Below are 7465 nucleotides of genomic sequence, written 5' to 3'. Positions count from 1 at the left end.
TCTTAGGAGGTCAAGGTAAGAGTTGTAACAGACAACAGCTATATTAAAAAGAAAATAAAAATTCCCTCCTGCGCCCAAGCCTTCCCTTAAAGCATACTTTAATTATGCTATTCAAATTTGGGGGAGTTTCTGTGATAAGTAGAAGATCGTAACAGATCCTCTTTTACCCTAGCTTACCTCTCTTAGAGCAAGTAAAAGATCAGGTCAGAGCATAGGAGGATATGGAGTACCTTATGAACAAGGGAAGCCAGGGTTCAAATCCTGCTGTCATGCCTTGTGACTTTGAGCAAGTCCCTTCATGCTCCAGTGCCTTGGATACAAACTCAAGAGTGTGAGGCTGCTGGGGACAGGGAAATACCTGCAGTACCTGAATGTCATCCACTTTGAAGTGGCTGACCTGTCACCAAAGATGGAAGTCTAGCCCTCTTTAAAAAAGGAGAAATTACTTACCTGATAATTTCATTTTCCTTAGTGTAGACAGATGGACTCAGGACCAATGGGTTTATGCTCCCCTGCCAGCAGATTCTGACATCACCCTAGATACACCCCTGCAGTGACCTCAGCCCTTCAGTATTCTCTTCAAAAGCCACTGTGGACATACTAACAAAAAAAACAAACTTTAAAAAACTTTATTAATCAAAACTTGTACTCGACCAAACACTGAACCCCAGTAAGATTATAGATGCCCTGATCTATGGCCTGGATGACGGCTTATCCGTAATCTCTTGGAATCGATATCCACTCCACGGGCGAATCCTTGGCACTGTTCTTAGGCAGTCAGGGGTGGGATGCTGAGTCCATCTTTTACATTAAGGAAAACAAAATGATCAGGTAAATAATTTCTCTGTTTCCTAGCATGTAGCCGCTTGGGGCAGGAGGCTGTCCGCGGTCTGGTTAATACCACCCTTGCGTCTTCTCAGGCCCGTATATCCAGGCGATAGAACCTGGAGAAGGTGCAGAAGGAGGACCATGTTGCCACTCGGCAGATATCGATGGGGGACAACAATCTAACTGCGGCCTGAGCCCTGGTAGAATGAGCTTTAACCTGAGAAGGTAATGGCTTTCCTGCCCCCACATAGGCTCCCGTGACCACCTCCTTTATCCAGCAAGCTATGCTAGCCCGTGAAGCTGGTTCACCCTGCTTCCTTCCACTGTGAAGGACAAACAGGCAGACCGTCTTTCTGACTGGTTCTGAAACTTCCAGATACCGTACCAAAAGTCTACAGCCATTCAAATGACGGCGGCGGTATTCCTCTGCGGCCCTGTGCTTATCTAAGGAAGGCAGTGAAATGGACTGATTCAAATGAAACTCCGAAACTACCTTGGGCAAGAAGGATGGAATGGTATGAAGCTGTAATGCTCCTGGACCGGAGGAGCAGTTCGACACAACAATGCCTGCAGTTCAGAGATGCAACACGATGAGCATATAGGCACCAGGAACACCATTTTCAAGGTTATTAAATGCAAGGAAAGGCCACACAGCGGCTGAAAGGAAGACCTGCCAAAAATTCCAACACCAGACTAAGATTCCATAAGGGAACCGGCCACCGTAGGAATGGCTGAAGGTGCTTCACCCCTTTCAGAAAATGGGGCACGTCCAGATGAGCCAACAGGGAGGTTCTGTTCAACTCGCCTCTGAAACAGGAGAGAGCTGGTACCTGCACCTTCAAAGAGTTAAGGGCCAAACCATTATTCAAGCTGCCTGCAAAAATTTAAGAATAAGCGGAATTTTAACTGCCCGAGGGGGGACATCGCATTCTTCACACCAGGCCTCAAAAATACTCTCCAGACCTGCACCTATGCTAGGGATGTAGAGAACTTCTGCATGCGGAGTAAGGTGGCAATTACCACTCAGAATATCCTCGCTTCATCAGGCAGTAAGAATCGAGATGGATCCTTGTGAAGGATTGGTCCCTGTTGTAGCAGGTCTCTGTGCGGTGGGAGACACAGGGGTGGGGGGGTGTCTCCACATGTCCAAATACTACAGATGCCTGGGCCACTCTGGAGCTACTATAGTGCTCGATTCTGTGAATGATCCTGTCCAGCAGGTGCCACGGAGGGAAGGCATATAGCAGCTCTTCTTCCGGCCAGGTCTGAAAGACAGTGTCTGTCCCCAGGGACCCAAGGATTTCTTCTGCGACTGAAGTATCAGGGAACCTTCGCGTTGGGAGCTGTGGCCAGCAGGTCAATGGACGGGAGGCCCCAGCAATCTATTGTCAGTTGAAAGGCTTCAGCCAACAACACCCACTGGCCTGGACCCAGACTCTCTCCCTGCTTAGAAAAGTCTGCTCTGATGATGTCTTTTCCTGCAATGTGCAAGGCTGGGATCATCTGTATCTCCTGAGACACCTGCTGGCTCTTGGTTCCTCCCTGGTGGTTGATATAGGCTACTGTCGTTGCATTGTCAGACATTATGTGGACTGCTTTACACTGGAGTCTGTGCCTGAATTGCAAGCATGGCAGACTCATTGCCCGGGCTTGCAGGCAATTGATGTGCCAGAGGGCCTCTTCCTCCGTCCAATGTCCCTGGGCCGTGAGTTCCTGTCAGTGAGCTCCCCAGCCCAGGAGACTTGCATCTGTTTTAGGAACCAGCCAGTTCAGGGACACACCCCTGCTCAGATGAGCCTCCTGCAACCACCACTTGAGGTAATACCAGATTCCCATTGGTAAGTGGAGCCGAATCAAATAGTCTTGAGACTGCAGGTTCCAGCGTGACAGCAGCGAGCATTGAAGTGGGCGCATGTGTGCTCTCGCCCACAGCACTACTTCCAAGGTTGCCACCATCAAACCAAGAATTTGAATATAGCTCCACCCCATCGGGCATATTGTGTTCATCAACTGACACACCTGGGACATCAACTTCTGTATCTGTGTGATCAGGAGGAAGACCTTGCCCTGCTTGGTGTCGAACTATACTCCCAGATACTCCAACAACTGGGAAGGCTTGAAACTTACTACCCGAGTTCCTGTCTCAAGGAGGTCACCCTGATACTTTCTTCCAAGGTCTTGGCCCGGATCAACTAGTTATCCAAGTATGGATGTACTAGGATTCCTTCTCTTCTTAATGCTGCTGCCACAACCACCATAATCTTGGAAAATGTTCTGGGGTGGTGGCTAGGCCAAAGGGCAGTGCCCAGAACTGATAATGGCGACCCAGTACGGCAAAGCGTAGGAAGCATTGGTGTTCTTGATGGATTGGAATATATAGGTAGGCCTCTGATAGGACCAGGGAGATTAGGAACTCTCCCAGTTGTACGGCCATTATCATGGAGCGTAAGGTTTCCATGCAGAAATGACTTACTTGCAGGTGACAGTTGACACTCTTGAGATGCAGGATGGAGCAAAAGGAACCTTCCTTCTTGGATATAATGCAAAAGCTGGAATAATGCCTTGTATTTTCCTGGGGTGTAGGTACTGGGATTACAGCCCTTATCCTGAGGAGCCTTAAAGAGTAATCTCCACTGCCTGCTTTTTGTGCTGGAAGAGGCAAGTAGACATGAATACGTTCCAAGGAGTGCTGCAAAATTCCAGCGCATATCCTTCTTGTATAACTTCCAATACGCACTTGTCTGACGTGATCTCGACCTACCTTTGGTAAAAGAGAGAGTTGATTCCCTACCTCCTCATTCCGAAGATGGGTTGGTAAAATTTCATTGGAGGTTCGGGACGATCCTGAACCCGAACCGGCCCCTCTCTTGGGCTGTCGACTATGAAAGGGCTGAGACCTCTGAAATGTTGAGTTTCTGAAGGGGCGGAAATGTTGAGAGCCCCTGGACCAGACCCTTATAGGCAAGGGGCGCTGCAACTGCTTCCTCTTATCTTCTGGTAGCTGGGGGACTGGAGATTCGCCCCACTTTCTGGCCAATTTTTCCAAATTCATTTCCGAATAGAAGTGATCCTTTAAAGGGCATCTTTGTAAGGTTGGCCTTGGAGGCTGGCCATAGCTGCTTCTGGCCTCTATCTCTGAGGACACTCCTCTGGCTGAAGTATGTACTAAATCTGAGCCAGTGTCTACTAAAAAGGCAGCAGCGGGTTCCATAGACGCTCTGGGGTTCACCCCCGAATCATCCACCTCCTGAGAGAGAAGTAGGCAGGAATGCACTATCAAGGCACAAGAAGAAGCAATCTGTAAGGTCACTGCTACTCCTTCAAAGCCTTCTTTAAGAATAGACTCCAACCGTCTATCGTGCACATCCTTTAAGGCCACTTCTCCCTCCACTGGGATAGAAACAGCACAGAACAGTGCATCCACTTTAGGGAAACGCAAACAGTTCTCTCATTGCTGTATCCAGTGGATATAGAGCTCCTAACGCCTGGCCCCCTTTAAAACTTGCTTCTGGGGCATCCCATTCCAAGTCAATCAACTCCTGGATGGCTTCCAGTACTGGGAAGTAGCGAGAGGCTTTGCGCAAGGAAATCAGAATGGGATTCTTCTTTGGTGCAGTCACAGATTCCGATTCAGGAACTCCAAGCGTTTTCAGGGTCTGGGAAACCAAGGCTGGCAATTCATCTCTATGAAAGAACCGCAACATGGTTCGATATGGTTCTAACCCTGGGGGAATTTCCCCTTCTTCCAAGGGATCTTGCTCTGTGTCTGTGTCATCAGGGTCCCCCTAGGGATACCCTTGGTCAGGCAGGACAAGCCTCAAGGTCTGCTAACAGGAATGGGAGAGGGGGCTAGCTGGGGTTCCATCTGGACAGGGGCAAGCAAGGAATACAAAGACCTGTAGTCCCTGGAAAAAGTCCACCAAAGAAAAGGCCGCCAGGTTCATGCCTAGCCCAGGGGGAACTGGGGTGGGCCCAGGCAAGTTTCCCTCTCCCATGGAAGACCCAGCCAAGGGGTTACTCAGATTTGGAGTACTTCCAGTTAAGCCTGCCAATCCATCACCTGAATGGGAGGAGCCGGGCTCAGCAAAGTCCAGGGAGGCGAAATCCCCTTGGGCTTCCTCAAGTGCTGACACAAGTTGGAATCCAGGTCAGGTAGAGAAGCCCTAATATGACAAGCAGCACAGAGAACAAGGCGCGGTGGTAACTGTGATTCAATCAGCTCATGCTTAAAAATTTATGCACACACATTTTGAGCACCTAGGCAGGGCGCAGTGAGGCGCACGCACAGCCCGTGTGTCCGGCTTTTCCTGTATCCTGTGCTTACTTTATTGTGCACGTAAGTACATGCACGACATTATGTGTGGTGTATGAGCAGAGCTGACATACCGCACGTAACAACATCCTATAGCGGGCAATACAAGATGCAGAAAGATGTGTGCAAGATGGCACCACTGCAGCCTACCATGCGGTGTGCTAAGCTTAAAGTGGGCCCTAGCCCACTGGGGGGGGGGGGGGGGGGGGGCGCTCAACCTGGTCATATTCATATGCCCACTTCCCTATGCCTCAAACGGATTGGGAATGTCGGTACAGCACACCGCGCAAGAAGATCAGAGGAAGTTTTACCGAAACCCCTCTTCTCTGAAGGTAAATCTTCCTTTTTCTTTTTTTAAACTTACCTAGGGTCAACGTTTACCAGCTGAGTACAGAGACGGTCTCTGGCTGCAGGGGAGAGGGCTTTGGCCGTCGCCGCCATGCTCGGCTTCCTGTACCCGCTGCCTTTCAGCTGCTTGAGCAGCAAAGTCCACGCCGGGAACCGGCTACTGGTCCAAGGCCACCTCTGAGGGATCTCAGAAATCACCTCAGGTATTCTCAACAGGGGGAGGGACCTTTAGGCATCACTGCAGGACAGCGAGGCTCAATCTTTTCTCCAATTTAAAAGTAGAATTTCTTCTTCCAAAAGGTACAGCGATCCCCATAGGGAAAGCATGTCCACATCTGCTGGAGATGGAGACATTTTGAAGGGTTGAGGTCACTGCAGGGGTGTATCTAGGGTGACATCAGCTTTGAAACCTGACTCCATCTCCATCTGCTGGCAGGGGAAAACAACTCAATGGTCCTGAGTCCATCTGGCTACACGCTAGGAATTTACTATTACTGTGGTCACAAAAGTCCTTACCTAAGAGTACGTCTATTCTTAGATCAAATGAAAAATGCACAAATCTTAAAGAAATACTTTGTTTTTAAATGACCACATTGCAGGTGTCCAGTAACCTTATGAATCCCAGGAAAAAAATACCACACTAAGGGAAGGGGGGGGGGGGGGTACTGACCCAACCGAATAACAGGTCAAGGGTGATGATGGACAGGAGGAACCTTCCAAGCCATCTCTGTCCCTTCTGCAGAATATCAATTCCTTTACTTAAACCAAGGTAAACAAACATTTGCAGATGCACTATTAACATGTTTATCCATATTATTAATATGGATAACTGTCTCTTGAACTTTTCTTATTTCCATACAGTGCTGACTCAACTGAAGAGCAGTCCCTCCTGCAGACAGCAGGAACCTCACCCAGTGGTCCAGAATGAAGCAGATCTGGTTCTCAGGTCAGCCAAGAACAGCCACAGCAGATGGACCTCCTAGAAAGGACAAAAAGTGGATGCCCCCATTCAAGTGTCCTCCCACGAGTCATGCAGATGTGGTTTTGTTTTTTTTTTTAAACTACTGGTCAGCCTACTTCCATTGGTATTTCATGAAGCCAAACAGCAGCTGCAGGAAGTTACAGATAAAGAGAGCAATTGTGTATCAAACATTCATCTGGTATTCTCAGAAAAAAAGATTAACAAAAAAAAAAGGAACATTTCTCAATACATTTCTTACCCAGCTTTCTGGAGCTAAACCTCTCTTCATCAGCTCAGAAGAGAACAAGCAAAACATGTAAACCGATCAGATGTTCCAAACGATGAGCGGTATTATAAAAAACCACCAATCAATCAATCAATAAATAAATAAATAAACAAATAAATAAATAAATGACATTACCAGAAAATATAAGTGAATCATTAAAGGCCTTCCAGTGATAGGGAGGTGTTTGATGGGTGATCGGGTGTTAACAGGCAGTATAATTTTATGGCTCATGTGAATAGAAACCTAAGTTTTCTCGCAACTCCTTTCTTGACAGCTCCAAAGTGTCTGCTCATTTACCTTCAAACATCCTGCATTGTTGTAGTTTTTCCTTTGATAGTCTGATCAGGTTACTGATGCAGTGGTCTGCTTCTGAAAAGTGCTCCCCCACGGAGGTGCTGGCCTGATTTTCCCTGTGGTGTTGATCTTGGGTCTATATGAATTGTCTCTGGCCTCTCTCATTAATGTGGCATGCGTCTTCACGTTTTCTGCACAGATTCATATATGCTGCATTAGAGAAGCACATGTCACATCCCCTTCTGCTGAGTATCTTCCCCATGTGCGGTGATTCTGAGGTCCTGTGATGAGTGTTGGCACAGCTCTCAGAGCGCTATACTTTCAGGGATGTGGGCCCATTTTCTTCTTTTGAAGAAAAAATTAGCAATAAGCAAGGCTGTAACAAACTCAGAAAGAAAATGGCACCTACCCTTGTAATGCACCATGCTGCAAACTA

This window comes from Rhinatrema bivittatum, chromosome 11 (genome assembly GCF_901001135.1).
Source record: "Rhinatrema bivittatum chromosome 11, aRhiBiv1.1, whole genome shotgun sequence".
NCBI lineage: Eukaryota > Metazoa > Chordata > Amphibia > Gymnophiona > Rhinatrematidae > Rhinatrema > Rhinatrema bivittatum.
The sequence above is the reverse complement of the archived record's forward strand: the minus strand, read 5'-3'. Positions refer to the sequence as shown.